The sequence below is a fragment of the Eurosta solidaginis genome, chromosome 1 (assembly GCF_040869045.1).
Source record: "Eurosta solidaginis isolate ZX-2024a chromosome 1, ASM4086904v1, whole genome shotgun sequence".
NCBI lineage: Eukaryota > Metazoa > Arthropoda > Insecta > Diptera > Tephritidae > Eurosta > Eurosta solidaginis.
Genome location: NC_090319.1, coordinates 272,018,282 through 272,039,673, shown reverse-complemented (window position 1 = coordinate 272,039,673; position 21,392 = coordinate 272,018,282). Strand labels below are relative to the sequence as shown.

Here is a 21,392-nt window from a genome sequence, read left to right as displayed (position 1 = left end):
CGCATGCGCATTATTCTGCGCTCTCTCTCAGCATGCTTTAATTGCATCATAACTATAAAGGCCATCTTGCTCACAGCTGTCCAACAATCTATTTTTTTGCATATTCGGGGAACTAAATTCCTAATGGAAGGCTGCTCTCCAATAACTCTATTTACAGAGAGTCTTTCACTGTGAAAATGAGGGTAGTGAAACTTTACATATTATCTGCGCTTTCTAATTCGGAGGGACAGTGTGGGCAGAAAGGATCCTCCTCTATCCCACGCTTATGTAGATATTCCCTGAAGCTGCCGTGCCTGCTCAATATGTGGTAGTAATTTAGCTCGCCGTGTTTTCGCTTTTACCATTCCGCTATATTTCGAATTAGCATGAAGGTTCAGCCTCCTTTTCTCGATTTCATACCGCTCTTGCCACCTAAATATTGTCCGTGACCTTGCGCTTTTATCTTCAGATGGTCGGCTGATTCCAATGCAATACAGATCGGCCATTTCACCTGAGAATAGATCTAATGGGATTTTCCTGGATAAAATATGAATCGCGTCGTCGGATACCGTCCGATAACCACATGCTATTCGTATATCAGTTATATGGTAGGCTGCTAGTATATCTTTTTTTTCGTGGACTCTTTTAGCTCCGTGCCATACTGGTGCTGCATATAGTATAATTGAGCTGGTTACGTTGCATAATAGTTGACGCGTGGCTTCGCCTGGGCCGCCGATGTTGGGCATTATTCGCGTTAGGGCTCCTCTAACTTTAGAAAATTTCTTCCCACCGCCCTCAACTGCTCCTTAAAAGTTATTTTTGAGTCACCTTTTACTCCTAGATATTTCAGGAAAGGCTTTGACTTTATTTGATAATCACCTATGGTTAGAACTAACTCGTCCACAGTCCGTTTTGAGCTCACCAAAACCACTTCCATCTTATTGCTAGACATCTCCAGCCACTTGTGCGTCAGCCATTCCCATATTCTTCCCACAGCGTGGCCACTGCTACTATGACAATATCATTTGCCTAGCCGACAATTTCGGTGCCTTCGGGAAGGTCGATTTGTAGCACACCGTCATACATCGCATTCCATAGCGTTGGACGTAGAACAGAATTCTGAGGGACACCGCCCGTGATGTTGCGCTTTCTTGGTCTTTCATCCCCTATATATGGAAATAGGTTTGTATAATAGATCTTACATAACATACCTACATATTGCGCTTAATTAAATAAAAGAAAAGACAAGAGTGTAAGCCGATTAGCGCTACAAAATGGGGGAAAATTGAAAAAATTAAAGCGTTGCTTTAACAACATGAAAGAAATAATAACAACAACAATTGTACTCAACTTATAATTTTCTTTTTCTGAGTAAATTAATAAATTTTGGTAGTGTCGAAGTAATGACAAAATATGTTGTAAAAAAGTAAAACAAAAATTCATCATAAGACCACTGGAAAATTTCAGTACACATCTTAAACAACAAAGCAATTTGTTGAAGTACTCAGCTGTCGTATATAACTTGAAATTAAAATTAAACAAAATAACTTATAAAAAATGTTAAGTGCAAACCATAAGCAGTGAACCGCAGAGGGGATTATTGTAATACTTTTCAAATTCTGTTGTTGGCGAAATTTTTAATGGTTACGATAGGGAAACTTAAAAAAAATAAAAAGGAATATTCAAGAGAAATGAAAAGACATCGCTAAGCAGAGCATGAATAAATTATGATTGTAAAATTATTGTCAAAAATGTACGCGTAATTTATTTTTGTGGCAAATGAAATTAATGCCAATAAGTAGATGTGTGTGTGGGTGTGTGTGTTTGTGTGTGAAGGTAGGCAAACTGCTCAATCAAGTGCGTTGCCAATGGTGGTTTAAAATGAAAGACAGAGATATCAAAATTACTTTAATATGATTATATATGTACGTCATCATTTTGCTTTACATTTAAGTTTAAGTGCTTTCAGTGAAATGAGCAGTCTTTTCTCAGATACGCAGCGAACTTTTAAGTACACCTGCAAACCCGACAAACGTTGTGCTGTACAAGTGCCTTTAATTAGAAAATTTCAAAATTTCTATAGCGCTTATATAAGGTTCGCATATACGAAATTGTTATTGTGAGTCTGACTGTTGGAAATTAGGCAGTATGGCCATAGTAGTATCCTCAGAGGGATTTCCGTTATTGCTCCGTCATCAGGTTAACACAAGCCCTCATTAAGTTTTTTTTTTGTTCTCCGATATATGGCTCGGTTTTATAGTTGCCTATTCTTTCAAAAGAGCACTTATATAGTGCTCAGAGTGACTTTCCGCTCGACTGCCGGAAAAGCACTTAGTTATTCTAGTAACATATCTTATTTAAGCAGCATGCGCTATTTTGCATTTCCAGCCAGAAAATATATAACTTTAATTTTATATTGTCATATAAAAATGCGAAATTTTTTTTATAATTCAAAGTTTGACTGCCATATACATACATATATCAATATGTAAGACGTGTCTCAAAAGTCAGCTATGACAGACACAAAGAGCAGTGGCACTTGCTGGAGTTCCTCAGACCAAACGATAGTAATTTTCCGAAAATATACATATATATGTATTAGGCCGAGTCGATTTGTGGGGAGGCAAAAAAATCGCCCATTGCTCTCTGAAAATCATATTCTAGGGATCAAAATAAGAAACTTTGCCGAAGGAACCATACCTCTAAAACGAATTCTGATGTCCCCCCCTTTGGGTCGTTGGGGCAAATTTTGAAAAATCCCACTTTGAAATGCCTATGTTTTTTCTTCTTGGAGTTTATTTTTATCTTTAGAAATTTATTTAGTCAGAACATATGTAAATGAAAAAATTTATTTAACTTAGTAATAGAAAAGAAATTAAAAAAAATTATTTGAAATTAGCGTTTTTACAATCCCCTTTTAAAACCCCTTTTAAAACCAAGGCATCACTGTAATGCATTTGCATGTCGTAAACATAGTTGTGTGTGTTTTTATTCAACCGTTTTAAAAAATGAAGGTATCACTGTGACACAATTGCAGATCGTAAAATTGCTTGTGTTGTTTTTTTTAAGCCACCACAATACGCAGCAGGTAGAATTGAAATTGCCCTTCCCAAAAGCTCGACCCAAAGGGGGGGACATCGGAATTCGTTTTAGAGGTATGGTTCCTTCGGCAAAATTTCTTATTTTGATCCCTATAATACGATTTTCACAGAGCAATAAGCGATTTTTAAATCGACCCGCCGTAATATGTATAGATGCGAACACGAAAATAATAGTAGCGGTGTTTAACAAATTTCATCAGATACATTCTTCTCTTATAATTTTGGATAATTGAGGAAAAACCTTAAATAAAGTTTGTAAATAAAACTATATAAAAATAATTTAAAAATATGATCGAAAATTCGAGAAAGTTTTAGCTAGTTTCGAACATTTCATTTAGGGGTTTTTCGTCAGTTCGCAGTTTTGTTGCCTAAACAATTTTATTATTACAAATTTTATTATAGGTCTCTCAAAATTCGCATTGACTTTTGAGCATGAGTTATGCGTTACCAGTTTTGTCTGCTGGTCTTAAATAAAAAAAAAAAAAAAAAATTATGTAAGGCGCGATAACCTCCGAAGAGATCTAAGGCCGGGCTTCTCTTCCAATCTGCGTCGTGCTCCTCTTGATTTTCCCTACAAATTGGCGAGACGGGACCTACATGTTTTATGCCGATTCCGAACGGCATCTGCAAAGCAGATGAGTTTTCACTGAGATCTTTTCATGGCAGAAATACACCCGGAGCGCTTGCCAAACACTGCCGAGGGGCGACCCCGCTTAGACAAATTTTATTCTAATTGAAAACCCTTATTTCTAAAATTTTGATGTTGCTTGCCCTGGGTATGAACCCAGGGGATACGGTGTGGTAGGCGGAGCACGCTACCATCAACCACGGTGGAACCGACGCTTCTATCGCCAATCTCCCTATGATCTACCCCTACTCAAATAGCCAGTTTCCTTGGATTTTCCTTGGACTCCCGTTAGAGGATTTTGGTGACAATTTGAGAGTGGTCGTGCCGACTGAATGGAACGCAGCACTGTTAACACAATCAATAGTGGCAGTTTACCGATTCCGTTTATTTTCACACAGTATAACTAGTATAGCAATGAAAACCTACATCCCAAATTCTCAATTCCTTTTGGTTTACGCAGTTCGAACTTTTATATTTTTTTTAAAAGTCGGCGTTGCCATGTTCTTTTGATGCAATTTTATCTAACTTCTATTTTTTGCCATCAAGTCAGCCTACATATCACATTACTTTGTTGGCCTTTGGAGTTGCTTCATCATATTTGTCCTTTTTCCGAAATTTCAAAATTATGATATCGATATTTTTTTTAAAGTTGGCGTGGTGTCCAACCGACTTTGTAAACTTCCATAAAGCGAATGTATGGTGACAAGGACAACCCCATTCCAAATTTCAACATGCTATTTTAACGGCTTTTTATTTACATACGTTTCAGGAGTATTCAAATTTTCTTCTTTTAAATATACTGCCAATCCCATTTTCCAAAATAATCCCATATTTCTCTTTCCTGCCATAAATTAAACTCACTTATCAAGCTTCGTTTCTTTATTCGTCTTTGGTAAGGAATTATCACAATTTTGGGTGTGGTTATAGTTCAATTTCGACTATTTTCAAAAACAATATATTGTGGGTCCAGTTCAGCCGTATGCTTGATGTTTTGCTCAAGTTTTCTGTTAACGGACGGTCGTACGGACGGCCATGGCTCAAACAAAATTTTTTTCTATGCTGATAGTTTCGACGTTGTAACCATTACGTTACACCGTTATACGTTATACAATTTGTAGTACTCTTGGGTATAACTACACGATGTGTATACAAATTTTAACAAAAAATGAAAATTTTTCCTAAAACTCATTCAAATTTTCGATTCATGGAACTTTACCTAAATTATCGAAAAAAAAAAAATTATAAAAACAATTTGACGAAAACTTTCTCGATTTTTTTATACTCAGAGTGCTTTGCACACAGAGTATATTAACTTTGATTGGATAACGGTTGGTTGTACAGGTATAAAGGAATCGAGATAGATATATACTTCCATATATCAAAATTATCAATATCGAAAAAAAATTTGGTTGAGCCATGTCCGTCCGTCCGTTAGCACGATAACTTGAGTAAATATTGAGACATATTTACCAAATTTGGTACACGAGCTTATATGGACGCAGGATAGATTGGTATTGAAAATGCGTGAAATCGGATGATAACCACACCCACTTTTTATATATATATAACATTTTGGAAAACACAAAAAACCTGATTATTTAGTAAATAATACACCTAGAATGTTGAAATTAGACTTTTGGACTGATATTGAGACTCTTGATAAAAATTTGAAAAATTTTTTTAAAATGGGAGTGGCACCGCCCACTTGTGACAAAATCAATTTTAAAAATATTATTAATCATAAATCAAAAATCGCTAAACATGACGTAACAAAATTCGGCAGAGAGTTTGCCTTTACTATAAGGAATGCTTTGAAGAAAAATTAACGAAATTGGTTAAGGTAATAAAATAAGCTATATCTTTGCAAAAAAAATGGGCATGGCACCGCCCCTTATATGACTAAGCAATTTTCTATGTTTCAGGAGCCATAACTCGAAGAAAATTTTACACATCGTAACAAAATTGGGTACACATATTTTCCTTATAGCAGAAAATATTTCTAGTAAAAATGAACGCGGTCGGTTAAAGACCACTGCAACTTAGATATAAAACAAGTTTACAAGGTTTAAAAGGGTCGTAGACTAGAATAATAACCTATAACTTAGCAAAAAATTGTTTTGAATCAATTATATTTCACTTATCAAGTTTTATTGTAAGAGGAAATGGGGAGAAATTTTTTTTAAACGGGCAGTGCCACGTGTTATGGAGAAAAGTAATTTATCTGAAATGAAATGTACAATTGAAGCTCACGCTGAGTATATAAAGTTCGGTTACCTCCGCACTTAGGTGCCTTTACTTGTTTGAAAATAATCTTGAAAACCGTGTACGTTTTTCTTAAATTATCGAAAATAAAGGAAGTATTATTTAATTGTGAAATTTGATAAAATTTCACTGCAACTTTCGTATTCGAAACTGTGAATGTAATTATACATTTTTTTCATTGCCAGTGTTTGCAGTTGCGCTACATATATATTATATATTTATATGTGTGCACCAATGTTCATTAATGTAATTTGTTCTTTTGGCTGTCATATTTAATTTAATAAAGTTGGCGAGTAGTACGAGTTTTTGTTCATTCTTTCAAGTTCTGATACCATTCAAGCTGACGTGAATGGGAGAGCGACTACCAGCAAGCCACTTAACTTATCTTATACGAAAAATTACATATATATATGTACATTACCAGAGTGTGATGCCACCAAAATAATTTACAGTTTATGTAGAGTCAAAAGAAAGACCCAGAGATCTCCGTAATCACAATCCACAGTCACACTCATAGTCAGAGTCGCGACTACATACCTCAGCCGCCAACAGCTTTACCACACTCTTTATACTCAGTTGAGCAGAGCTCACAGATTATATTAACTTTGATTGCATAACGGTTGGTTGTACAGGTATAAAGGAATCGAGATAGAAATAGACATCCATATATCAAAATCATCAGCATCGAAAAAAAATTCGATTGAGCCATGTCCGTCCGTCTGTCCGTTAACACGATAACTTGAGTAAATTTTGAGGTATCTTTATGAAATTTGGTATGTAGATTTCTGGGCACTCGTCTCAGATCGCTATTTAAAATAAACGATATCGGACAATAACCACGCCCACTTTTTCGATATCGAAAATTTCGAAAAATCGAAAAAGTGTAATAATTCATTACCAAATACGCGTTAAGCAATGAAACTGGGTAGGTGAGTTGAGCTTATGACGCAGAATAGAAGAATAGTAAAATTTTGGACAATGGGCGTGGCACCGCCCACTTTTAAATGAAGGTAATTTAGAAGTTTTGCAAGCTGTAATTTGGCAGTCGTTGAAGATATCATGATGAAATTTGGCAGAAACGTTACCCTTACTACTTTATGTCTGCTTAATAAAAATTAGCAAAATCGGAGAACGACCACGCCCACTTTTTAAAAAATTTTTTTTTTAAATTTAAATTTTAAAAGAAAAGTTAATATCTTTACAGCATATAAGTAAATTATGCCAACATTCAACTACAGTAATGATATGATGCAACAAAATACAAAAATAAAAGAAAATTTCAAAATGGGCGTGGCTCCGCCCTTTTTCATTTAATTTGTCTAGGATGTTTTTAATGCCATAAGTCGAACAAAAATTTACCAATCCTTTTGAAATTTGGTAGAGGTTTAGCTCCTAGGACGATAACTGTTTTCTGTGAAAAAGGGCGAAATCGGTTGAAGCCGCGCCCAGCTTTTATACACAGTCTGCCGTCTGTCCTTCCGCTCTGCCCTTAACACGATAACTTGAGCAAAAATCGATATATCTTTACTAAACTCAGTTCACGTACTTATCTGAACTCACTTTGTAAAATAAAAAAAAAAAACTCACTTTGTATTAGTGTAAAAAATGGCCGAAATCCGTCTATGACCACGCCCACTTTTTCGATATAGAAAAAAATGCCATAATTATATACCAAATACGAAAAAAGGGATGAAACATGGTAATTGTATTGGTTTATTGACGCAAAATATGACTTTAGAAAAAAACTTGGTAAAATGGGGGTGACACCTACCATATTAAGTAAAAGAAAATGAAAAAGTTTTGCAGGGCAAAATCAAAAGCCCTTGTAATCTTGGAAGGAATACTGTACGTGGTATTACATATATAAATAAATTAGCGGTACCCGACAGATGATGTTCTGGATCACCCTGGTCTACATTTTGGTAGATATCTCGAAAACGCCTTCACATATACAACTTGTGGCCACTCCCTTTTAAAACCCTCATTAGTACCTTTAATTTGATACCCATATCGTACAAACACATTCTAGGGTCACCCCTGGTCCACCTTTATGGCGATATTTCGAAACGGCGTCCACCGAAGGCCAACTCCCTTTTAAAACGACTCATTAACACCTTTCATTTGATACCCATATCGTACAAACAAATTCTAGAGTCACCCTGATCCACCTTTATGGCGATATCCCTAAATGGCGTCCACCTATAGAACTATGGCCCACTATCTCATAAAATACTCTTTAATGCCTTTCATTTGATACACAAGTAATACAAACACATTTCAGGGTTACCCTAGGTTCTTTTTACAAATGGTGATTTTCCCTAACTTTGTCTCCACAGCTCTCAACTGATTATGTAATGTTCGGTTACACCCGAACTTAGCCTTCCTTACTTCTTTTTACTGCGGTCAGTTTTAAAATTTAACTTCATTCATCATACGCCTTAAATTTTCTTTTCATTATTTTTAACTTATGAATTGCATTTTTGAATCTACGCATATTCGTGTTTGTATGCATGTATTAATATTTATATTTAAGTATACATTGCTTTATAAGCATTCCTTTTATTATTCAAGGCTAAAGGTAAAATATGCTTGTTAGTGAATTTATTTTTTGTTTTTTTTTTTTTTTTTTTTTGTTTTTGTATTTGTAACCATAATTTTTCATAATTGAAAGCAAATGCAATTTGTATAATGAATACTTTTTTGCTATCCCTTTTTATTAACAATTTTTATTTTCTCTCTTTTTCTTTGCAGCTACTCGAACTCTGTTCTGTTTTTGGTAAGTCAAATTCGGCAAACTTACGAGGGAAAGAAATTATAAAAGTGTTCATAACAACAAAAATAATAGAAATATTTAGGACTTCAAAAGTTATCAAAGGCAGTTGATGGATTTGCTAACTCACAGCAGAATAAAAAGAATCTGTCTATGATTATCTGAATTATATTAAACAAATGATTTTCCTGTATGCGGTAGATTTCCACCTCTCTGAAGTTGGCAAGACAACTTTTACGTGCAAAAATTATTTTCCTAACTGGTGTCTAAGGTGATTTTCGAAAAGTGGCACGCTAACTTCACGTGAAGTTGGCGGTGCACCATAAAACAAATTTTTAATTTTTTTTCGAATTTATAAAACAGGCCACTTATCTACGGCAAATTTACGGCAAATTCGTGTGCAAGAATTATTTTCCTAGCTGGCCTCTAAGGTGGTTTTCTGAGCGTGGCACGCTAACTTCACGTGAAGTTGGCGTGCCACCCTGTATTTTTTAAAACATGGCCGCGGCAAATTTTTTTGTTTCACACATAATTCACGGCAAATTTACTGCAAATTCTCGTGTAAGAATTTTCCTAACTGGTGTCTAAGGTGGTTTTCGGAAAGTGGCACGCTAACTTCACGTGAAGTTGGCGGTGCACCATAGAAAAAAGTTAAATTTTTTTTTTTTTGAATTATATAATATACCACTTATCTACGGCAAATTTACGGCAAATTCGTGTGCAAGAATTATTTTCCTAGCTGGTCTCTAAGGTGGTTTTCTGAGGGTGGCGCGCTAACTTCACGTGAAGTTGGCGTGACACCCTGTATTTTCTAAAATATGGCCACGGCAAATTTTTTTGTTTCACGGATAAATTACGGCAAATTCACGGCAATTTTCCCAATAGGTAATTTTTTTCCACGTAAAAGTTGTCTTGCCAACTTCAGAGAGGTTAGATTTCCTCAATGCATGGGTAGAGTTTTGATATATAGATGGTGTGCTATTTCCAAAAGCAATCACATCTGAAATGTGTAGCTTCATAAAACCTAAAAATAGGCCTTACTGCAGCGAAATGCCGGAAAGCGGCTGAGGGAACATGCCAGGGAAAAAGTATGAACCAAGAAAAGCCCCACCATAGGAAGGTTCTCGTGTCTATTGTATTGTCGAAACTGTTTGTTACAGTCAACCGCAGAACGCTACTCGAAGACAAAGAAGCTTCACTCCTTCCACTTGTCAAAAAATATGTACCGCAATTTATCTGAATGGTTGGGCAAGCGTCGGTTCAATTAACGAATGAAACCTCAAAACCCAGAATAATTAAACAAGGGGTACAACAGTGTGGTGTCCCATCCCCCGTTCAGTTTAATTTCTGCATATCATAGCTCCCTTCTTCACCAGAAGGAGCTGCTATCATAACCTACGCCGACGACTACACGACAACAACAACTGCATGACCTGTCCCTCTAATAAATGATTTCGTGTTTAGAAAAAACAGTCGCTTCTTTGCTGGAGTAGTTGGCTAGGCAAGGTTAAGTTAAAAGGGCCTCCGTAGGAACTTACCTAAGTGAGTGGCGAATGATGGCAAATTCGTCCAACCAAATAACTATCTACTCGTCTTCAATGAAACATTTGAAAGAGGAGTGAAACATATACCTTCCCAATCTCAACCAGACTTCCGAATAACATTGTGGTCAGAAATCTGATTCGTCTTTTTTGCAGTCTTGGACATCAGCTGAGAAAGTTATGAATCAAATACTCTTCCCCCTCATTCAGACAGCTTCTGCTGAGGGAAATTTTTAGTATGTTCCACTATCAGATCATGGGTGCATTAGCGCAATGACTTGTGATGATACCCGTAAGTACTATCATTGCAGATTTGTTTTGCTTGAAAAGGAAGCTAGTTCTTTTTTTATACAAAGATGGCCATAACGAGCTTGAGACGTCGCAACCGGTTTGTTCACAGCAAATTCGTTACTCTTAATTTATATTGCTCGATTTTCTTAGGAGCTAATCAGCGAAGCTGAACCCTTCCTGGCCATTTCATATGCATATTCATTCCCTCCTAAATCGCTGTACCTTGAGAACTAGCAAACCCAAAACATTTATGTGTCCTATATACGCCAATGAGGCTTGATATCCCTGCACCATATCCGAATTTATTATGTTGGAGTCTTTTGCCTTAAGAGCGCCTGGCTGCAGACAAGGATCGTAAAATTGTTTTCTTGGACCGAAATATCGAGGAGCAGTCTGGCTTTGAAATGATTATTGTACGCTCTTTTTGAAAGAATGCCCAACTTTACTTCAAATCCATCAAACACAGTTTCTAACGTTAGAGAAATATTGTAATTTTACATTAGAATTCTAATGTAGTTCTCTAATGCAATTCGATTCGAAAACTAGGTTAGAGAACTACGTTAGAATTCGACTGTGAAACGATTCGAATAACACTAGAAATACGATGTTATGATTATTGTCACAGTTATCGATTGTTTGCACGACATGATCACTCATTCTTAGTGTCATACTAACAAAATAAAAATTGTGGAAATATTACAAGTTGCGAAATAAGCTTTTTTATTTATAATAATAAATACTAGGAAGTGAAAATGAATCAAAAAAGGTTAAAAAAGGAAAGCGAGCAGATTATTGAAGAGCTATTTGAATGACACGAAGAAAACGCTTCTTCATCCGTACCTCAAACCAACGCTGAGCTCAATTTTTAAGTACGTTTTCAATTTATTATAATAGAAAAAGCCTTTGAAATATGATCATCATCACGGCCACCGTGGTGTGAAGGTAGCGTGCTCCGCCTATCACACCGTATGCCCTGGGTTCAACTCCCGGGCAAAGCAACATCAAAATTTTAGAAATAAGATTTTTCAATTAGAAGAAAATTTTTCTAAGCGGGGCGCCCCTCGGCAGTGTCTGGCAAGCGCTCCGATTGTATTTCTGCCATGAAAAGCTCTCAGTGAAAACTCATCTGCCTTGCAGATGCCGTTCGGAGTCGGCATAAAACATGTAGGTCCCGTCCGGCAAATTTGTAGGGAAAAATCAAGAGGAGCACGACGCAAATTGGAAGAGAAGCTCGGCCTTAGATCTCTTCGGAGGTTATCGCGCCTTACATTTATTTTATATTTTATTTATAACCAAATAAAGGTATTTAAGGTAATGAAACAATGAAAATTTCGCTGATTTTAAACAACTGAACTTATTTGCGCATCCTTCAAAATTCTCATTAGAAACTCATTAGAATTTGACGTTAGAATTCGATTAGATTTCTAACCCTTTTCTCGATATCGGGAACAAAGTCCCCTTTTTGTCGAAAATGCTATAATTCGCGACACTTTCGCAAATCGTCCTCTAGCCTTCTACCTTAGAGAAATACATTAGAATTTGATTCGTCTTCTAATCGTTTTCTAACCTAAATGTTTGTTGGGAATGTTACATTCGCTTCATCGCTCATCATTTGTCGCATACTTACCTGAAGCTATCAAGATTTTGCAAAAATAACTTTCCAAAATTTAATTAGTTTAGGAATTTCGACATAGAAACATATTCTACAAAGTAATTACGTTAATTACTAAGCTTAAATGATTTTCATTTTAGACAGTGTTGCTAAAAGCATTCCAAACTTGAAAGTATCGAGTCTCGTCTGCATATACATACCCTTTCAAATACATGTCCAAAAATGTGGAATATACAGTTGCACATATACACTTATACATATATCGACATCTAGTGTATTTCAAAGCAAATTAGTGCAAATATGTCAAGTTGTGTCAAAACTTTGTCGTATAAACTGAAATATGTCAACATTCTACGTAGTTTGCAGAAAGCCATATATAAAAATACACATCCATATACAGATATAAAACTAACATAGGTGCATGTATTTATATATGTATATCTACATGCATGACTTCGCGGTGCAATATGCGCATAAGTTACGTATACTCCATGTCGTACACTTCATACGAACTTGCATGCAAAATGCAAATTTTTCGAAAAGGTGAGGGGGAGTATGCAATGCTAGACGGGATGCCATGAGCTTCGTAGATAATGTTTGCAATTTGTAATTTTCGCGCTAAAATGCAAAATTAAAAATTTCAATTAAATTGCCACCACGTCTTAAAATAAATACGTAAAGACAGCTGCACATTGCAGTAGATACCCTGTAGGGAAAATAATAGCGAAAAAAATTCTTACTAAAAAAAAATTTTTACAGTGGGAGCAAACGTCTTTCGTAACACGATTCTTATTGATTGGCATTTAATGTAGTAAGTAGGTTAGGTAAGGTTGGGTAAAGAGGGATTGCACCCCTCACTTCCACCTGGAGAAACTTTTGCTCATTGTGAATGGCCTCAGTGAGTGCCGAATGCCGGCACATTCATCCATCCAGATTACTTTCAAGTAGTATTCATCGAAGCATTTGCTTTCTTTGATAAACTTAGGTAGAAGCGAAAGATTCACCATCCCAACCTCTGTTTGTTGGTATGCGCCAACGTCGCAGTATCGGCGCAACAACAAAATTACTTGTTATTACACTCATAAGTCTGTCATTACAGATTTGTTTAGCTTGCGAAGGAAGCTATTTCCCTTCCTATCCAAACATGGTCTAAGGAATTTGAAACCTCGCATCTCCCCGTCGTTGCTGATATATAGCAAGCCCGTTGCCCTCGCCTTATATTCCCCGATTTTCCCTAGAATATGGTCAATGGGTGATCGTACAGAGCTGTGTCCATTTCGAAATCTTTCCATGCCTACCGGAAGTTTTCTGTGTAAATATTGTTAAAACTCCCCTTCAATTTGCAAAATATTCTCAGGTATTTTCGACGGACAAAAAACAGATAACATTTAGCTGAAATTAACAAAACTCGAAGGAGTATTATGAATCCATAAAAAAATTTCCTTCAATTCGTAGGAGGAGAACAAGTCAACTTTCCTTATTTTTCTCTACTCGATTCAGAAGCCAACATTCACTCTGGGAGCTCTTTTGCCACATAATATTCATTTCTATTTAAGCCTCGTACGTCTTAGTATTAAATTTCGATCGACGCATGCCCTAGGCCTCACAGAAAGGACTATAAAGCTTTCAAGGAACTTTTCGCATTAACTATTGGATTTCTTCTTTTGAACCTTACATCAAGAAGAGGTTCTGAGCAAGCATATTCCTCGCTCGTGGTGAGAAGGCAATAGAAATAGTGTGTGGTATTGGTATGAGGTACATGGGAAAGTTATGGATTATTTATCGAAAAGTTATCAACTTGTTAACAGAGTGCTACCAATTGGCTTTTAATGTGTCAAAATAAATACACAAAGGCAGCTGCATATTGCAGTACATACCCTGTAGGGAAAAATATTACTTGCAGCAAAAAAAGTTTTACAGTGGGAGAAAAGGTCTTTCTTAACACGATTCTCCTTGACTGGCATTTAATGTAGTAAGCAGGTTAGGTAAGGTTGGGTAAAGAGTGATGGCATCCCTCACATCCACCTGTAGACACTTTTATTCATTATGAATGCCCTCATTGAGTACCCAATTGCGGCACATTCATCCATCCATATTACTTTCAAGTAGTCTTCACCGAACTACTATCGATTTGTTATCGATATGTTATCACAAAGTTGTCGATTTGCTATATCAAAGTTCTCTAACTATACACAAAAGATTTTTTATTTCTTATCAAATATATCAGAGTTGGGTAACGTTTTACAAGACTGTGCACCAGCTAATTTTTATCGGAAATTGTCAAAGGTGGTATCAGAAGATGCGTCTTGACCTCCGTTTTTAGAATCCAGAAGCGAAAATTAAAATTTTTATTTCTGTCGGAAGATATAAGCAAAAAATCGGTTCCAATTTTCATGTGGTTGTGGTTGTTTGTCAGATTTGTTGTACACACACTCACACTAATGCAGAAAGGTTTTCTGCGCGCATTTAGTTTTGATCCCCAAACCGGCGTCGGACCCACCCAGGGTAATTTTTTATAAGAGCGGCCGAAGGCCCCACATTTCGGACACTCTCGGGGTCGTTTTATGGTTTTTTGTGAATAACTTTCGACAAAAATTAAATTTTAGATTTGCGCTTTCGGATTATTAAACCGGAGGTCAAGGCGCATCTTCTGATACCACCTTTGATAATTTCCGATAAAAATTGGGTGGTGCACCGTCTTGTAAAACCTTACCCAGAGTTGTTACCAAGAAGAAGCTGAGGAAGCTCTTCTCAAAAGGCCCAAAATTATTAACTTCTAGTAAAGCTAATTCTGTTGTAATTCAACTTCAACCCGAGTACTTGGTATTCACGTTTTGTTTTTTGATGCCAGGATGTGTTTGATCTTCAGTAGAAATTGCTTTACGTTAGTTCTCGTAGAAGCCTTATAAGCGCCCTGGTAATTAGTGTATTTACCTTATATAGGAATTCTTGCTCAGAACTAAATAGCGAAAGAGATTTTAAACACGGAGGATAATTCCGGACAGTCATAATTATATTCCGGATTCCAACTACGACGATTGTAGTTTTATACCGCATACATAACTTTGATTAAAATAGGCAGCTCTTAGGGATATGGTAGGATTACAGGAAAAGGAGATGCAAGGTGTCCGTGGTGTAGGAATTAATTGATTGATACAATTGACATACAAGGCCTAGATTTCGATTACAAAATGAGTGGAGCGGCAACATCTTTTTTATAGCCTTAGTTGCCGATGTCAGCTCCAGATAGTATTTGACAAAAGCCATAAAGTCTTATTTTGTATTGCTCGACTACCTCAAAATAGGTCGTCTCCTATGATATGTAACTGGAATGTTTTTTACAATAAGTATCTTAAAATTATAGACAGAAGCATGAGAAATAAACTTTTGTATAGGAAATTAAGTAATTAAAGATATTAAAGAAGTAATGCAGCGGTACCAGCTTTCACTTCATAGCACAGTGTTGTGTGCTTTTAAATTGATCAAAAATTTGTTGTTTTTGTAGGGATAAGGACACTCACCAATGTTGATGGTCCTTTGGCGGATGCATATACGTTACGTTCCGGCAACAAGCACCTAACGGTACTAGCCCGAATATCTCGGGAACGATTTGGTATGACCACGTGCAATTTTTATGCCACACCGCCCTCCCACCCCCTATATAGATGAGGAGCTTTGGTCACCAGAACCTCGGCTTATAACGAAACGAAATTAAACACGGATAGGTGAGGTTGACAATTCGGTTGGGGAAGCTATATATTGCGCTGGCAACCACTCGAGAGGGTTACGCTACACAACCCCTTCAATGAATTTGGTATTTTAGTCGCCTCTTATGACAGGCATACCTACCGCGGGTATATTATAAGCCCCCTAACCCGCTGGGGCGTCAAAAATACTTTTATTCCTAATTGCAGGATTTCCCTACTGGTAGTCATATTTCATGTGCATCTACATAGACTGTACTTGATGTAATGCACTGAAACTAATTTTGTTGATGCCGCTTTACAAATTTGTGTGTCTCATGTGCCCTTGAGTGCATTTTCGCGCTTTTAGGATTACAAGAAGACATTGAGATGTTACTGCACTATGGATACAAAAAGAAATGCTATGTTGCAAAATAAAAAATGTGGAAGTGAACAAAAGTAAACACAAAAGTAAAATGTCAGCGTAAAGTAGCAAAACTACAAACAATGGAGTTAGTGGAAGCCCTTTACATTGCTCTTATATTCAACACAAAAAGTGGGTACAGAAAACGTGAATCAAGAGTGCAAGGGTTATGTATTTCTAAATTCGATGTTATAATAATATGCCAAAATTTCAAGAAAATGAGTGCTAAGACTAACAAGTGTTTACAGCAAATACTAGTGGGGTTAGCTGAGTTAAAAAATGAAAAATTTTAATCTTTTGCTGCAGTGTAACTGACATTTCAGACGATTTACGTTGAACTGGCTGTTTAACAAAGACCACACATAAACTGGGAGAGTATTTTTCTGAGAGAGTACTTCTTCTCTATACGGTCACCGCCGTGGTGCTCCGCCTACCACACCGAAGATCCTGGGTTAACGCCCTGGGTAAAGCTACATCAAAAATTTAGAAACAAGTTTTTCAATTAGAAGAAAATTTTTCTAAGCGGGGTTGCCCTTCGGCAGTCTTTGGCAAGTGTATTTCTGCCATGAACAAGTCTCAGTGAAAACTCTTCTGCCTTGCAGATGCCGTTCGGAGTCGGCATAAAACAAGTAGGTCCCATCCAGCCAATTTGTAGGAAAAAATAAGAGGAGCAAGACGCAAATTGGAAAAGAAGCTCGGCCTTAAATCTATTCGGAGGCTATCGCGCCTTACGCTTATTTATTTTGTTTTATAAAAAAATATTTCAAAGCTACAGTAAAAGATTATATATAACAGACCGCTTATATGAAATATTACAGGTAGTATACCATAGATTGGATGAGTATTTCAATAGGAGTTATCATCCAAAAGGGTAGCAGGGAGATTTTTGTTCAATTAGCATGTTATTGGCTCTCATCAAGCTGATTTGATGGACACTTTGATTCTTTGGTATTTCGCTTTATATTACTACATACTTTTCCACAACAATCCCGTACTTGTCCAGAAATTGTATTGAAGGGATTCCTAAAAAAATACAGAAATTATCGCTAAGATAATCGCGACATGACAAACTTGAGGCCAAAATAATATAAAGGAACCCTGACGAGAGGAATTTAGGATTTAGAGGATATTTATACGATCCCTTGGTGCCAGATATTTTACACAAAATAGTCCCTATAATATTTGATAGAGCCCTTGAACAAAGCGAATGCTGGAAAACAGCAACAACAAGATGAAGTAGAAAATAGCCACATAGGCATGTACAAAGCAACAAAAGGCACATATTACTCAGCCATATACACCCATATACTTAGAACGCAATATTGAATATGAGTTGCAGATGGTCGAAAGAAGTAAATAAACAACAAGTCGAGAAGGCTGTTAGCGCAATGCCTAGATCCTTGGAGAATTAAGCGAGGAAGGCAACTGATAGTAAAGAAGCAGCGTTAGAATGGTTAATCAGTTTGATTTTAACACGCTATAAGTGAAGTGGAGAAGAACATTTTTCTGAGCGGTTTCGCTCCTCGGCAGTGTTAAGAAAGCACTCCGAGTGCCATTAAAAGCTTCTCAGTGAAAACTCATCTGCCTTGCAGATACCGCTCGGAGTCGGCATTAAACAAGTAGGTTGCGTCCCTCCAGTTTGTAGGTAAAACTGAAAGGAGCACGACGTAAATTGGAAAAGAAGCTCGGCATAACATCTCTTTGAAGGTTATCGTGACTTATATTTTTTTATTTATAAGTGAAGTGTGCGAATACATAAAATGGTGTAGATCTACCACCGTAGTAGTGCTGTTCATAAAAAGCATTTTATTCACAGAACACTTTCTTTCTTTTTTAATCGACAGTTAAATGACTCCAACGATAACACAAGGGCAGAAATATCTTGATTTTTTTTAAGGTCGTTACGTTATAGATGGTGCAGGTTACACTATGGATGACGCAAAAATATTGCCAATTTCAGGAATGTTTTACTTTATATGGTGTCTATTATTCATGCTAGTAAACATGTAAACTGTTACGATAAAAAGTAACTCCTTGTTAATTTTCAGCTTAGTTATCGGCAGAATTCTTTCATATGCCCTGGCACCTAATATAGTTGTATACTTTTCCCCGTCCCGATTCTTTCCAGGGATTGCTTACACTCTAGCATAATTTTAGATGCTATGCTATTCGAGATTATTGCCTTAATTGCTGCTTGACTGTCAATAAAAAAGTTAACACAGCTGCAGTTTAAGCTATTCTCTTCCAGTGTTTCTACTGCTTTCGTTACGGCTAATACTTCAGTGATATGGTAGCTTGTATGATCTGTTTATTTCCGTGTCAGCACAGTGTACACCAGATATCAACAAGTAGTCTAACACCCGCGGAAAAAGATGCGATACCTTCTCAAGGTGTAGAAAAACACGGGATATCTACAATTTCCCTTTTATTTACCGGATGTGAGGCTTCAACCGAGTACACATATGTGAATTATTTGGACCAAAGTTATGAAAAGAAAATGAATCGTTTTGAGCGCAGATATAATTGCGTATTTACACCTACGAGCACAAAAACAGTAGTGGCAAATTTTAACATATTTCATCAATCAAATTCTCCTTACATTTGCTTATTTGCGATTATCCAAGAAAAAATGTCTGTGAATTCTGTAACAGAAACTATGCAAGGCAGCCTCAAAAAGGTTTCCGGAAAAGTTAAAAAATTCGAGAAAATTTTACAACAATTTTTGTTTTTAAAAGTATAAGTTGTAGATTTTTCGAAATTCCTATTAATATTGAAATTGATTTTTCCGAATTGTGTATTAGACTTGTCGCCACACAAAGTATGTAAACTGATTCTTTTTTATTTTAAAAAATTCGAAACACTCTGTGAATATCGAGAGGCCTTGTACTTTGTAGGATTAGAAGTGATTGGAAAACTCTACTTAAAGAGTTAAAACTTTTTCGTAATCTTAATATATAAAAATCACATGTCATAAATCTTTGGCCGCGATGCACTCCTAAACTACTGAACAGATTTGGAATTTGTTTTGCACACCGTGTGTAGTTTAATCTAGCTTGAAATATAGGATAGGTTGTATCTCAGTTTATAATCGCAATATTATTTTATTGCAAATTTTTAAAATTTTTTTATACGTAATAATAAAATGTTACGTACACTCACATTTTCAGGGGTGCGAATATACTTCCGTGTAATTGGTTGGTGTTTAATTAAACAACGTGCTAATCAATAAAAAATATTATAGCGAATGTTATCAAGTATAGCACATCACCAGGCCCGCCGAGAGGGTGGGGGGTTTCTGAGGGGGCCCGCGATTTAGAGGTACTATGAAATTTTTTTTAATTCAGGGGAGTCTAGTTGTTCCATGTGCAATTTTTAAGCCGAATTTCAAAAGCAACGAAAATCTGCATTTCGTTTTAATATTATAGTGAAATGTGAAAAATAAAAATCTATATATATAAAAATAAAAAGGCTAAAATGTGTGTTAGATGCGTCGGTCGATTTTGTTCAAACTTTCACACAAGTTGCGTAAACCTCACGCTGTGGTTACTACATAGGTTTGGTTGCTGTTTATGAGTGCTTTAGTACAGAGTAATATATTATCCAGAGACAGAATGGGACTGGGATTAGGACTAGGACTGGGACTGGGACTCGGAGTGAGACTGGGACTGGGACTAGAATAAAATACATACCACCCTCTGGGACAGGCAGTAAGGGATGCAGAAGAATTAGAAGAAATTTAGAGAAGAGAAAAGAGTGAAGGAGATTGAGAAATAGATAGAATGAGACGAAGATGGAGATAGATGAAGCGAAAAAGACGGAGGGAGGAGTGAATAAAAGGATTAGGAAAAAGTGAAGAGGGGGGGGGGCAGAGTCAGACGGAAAAAGCTTATTAAAATGTATGCAGATATGCCAAATTTAGGGCAAAACAACGTTTGCCGGGTCTTCTAGTATTTTATAAAATTTTTGGATTTTTTCTAAAACGATTTTGGCATTGCTTTACATTATTTCAATTACGCCATTCATTAAAGTTTTTTTTTATTAAAATATCAAAATAAAAAAAAATAAAACGTTATTGACGAATATTCGCTATAAAAATGCCACTGCTGTTTTTGTGTTGTGAATTCATCAATTTCAAAAGCAGTTCATGTATAAAACTTAGCCTACCATGAAATCTGAAGGAAATAATACTCATAAGATGAGCAAAGGAAAAACATTGGAACTATGAAAAAATCTATACTGGAAAAAAATTAAAGCACTTGGTGTAAATGATGAAGTAGATCCACAACAACAAGACAGCATCATTATTCGTTTTAAAGAGGAAAAAAAGAGAAAAGTACAGAGAACGAGCTATCATCAGTAAACAGATAAAAGCAAAAGTGCTGCCAGAAGTAGAAAAAATGTAATATATAATAACTAAAAGCAAAAAAAAAGAAAAAAAAAACATTAGTAAGGGTGCAAAAAAGACGTCATAATATGAAAACACCGAAGTGACAATAACAACACGAACAAGAGTAAAAACATGCAAAAACTGCTGCCTGAAAATAAAAGCGCAATTAAGAATTGCTTTGCTTCGACGCCTACGTCGCATGCAAATTATGTTTGTAATACATGAGAGAGGGAGAGGGATATAGTATATAATTGTTTGTCAAGTATGAATGTATGAGTAAAGGAATAAGTCCTTTCACTATGTTTTAATGTATGTGTACTAATGTAGCATGATTGTATATGTTTGCAAGTTACAAGATGAAAGCGAAACAAAGAATTGCTGCACCGGCGGCAAAAAGTTCAAGGTTTATGCGCATACTGCTAAGAAATTGGTGTCATCGAAAAAAATATATAAAAGATGATATCTTAAAGAAAATGAGAGTGAACAAATAAATGTGTCTAAGATCGGGTGTAACCGAACATTTTATACTCTGCGTAAGCTTCAATTGCACATTTCATTTCAGATAAATTACTTTTCTACATAACACGTGACACCGCCCGTTTAAGAAAAATGTCTCCCCATTTCCTCTTACAATAAAACTTGATAAGTGAAATATCATTGATTCAAAACTAAATTTTGCTAAGTTATACCTTATTATTTGCTAAATAATCAGGT

General features: G+C 36.1%; 1 protein-coding gene across 7 annotated transcripts in view; it reads left to right on the top strand.

Annotated features, from left to right (window-relative positions):
• The window catches only part of cpx (complexin), an 818,351-nt gene that overhangs the window by 171,533 nt on the left and 625,426 nt on the right, over positions 1-21,392 (top strand). For all 7 annotated transcript variants that reach the window (XM_067760772.1, XM_067760773.1, XM_067760776.1 and 4 more), the window contains exon 3: positions 8,722-8,746. The gene's annotated coding sequence lies outside the window, so the exon portion shown is untranslated. The remainder of the gene's footprint in view (positions 1-8,721; positions 8,747-21,392) is intronic.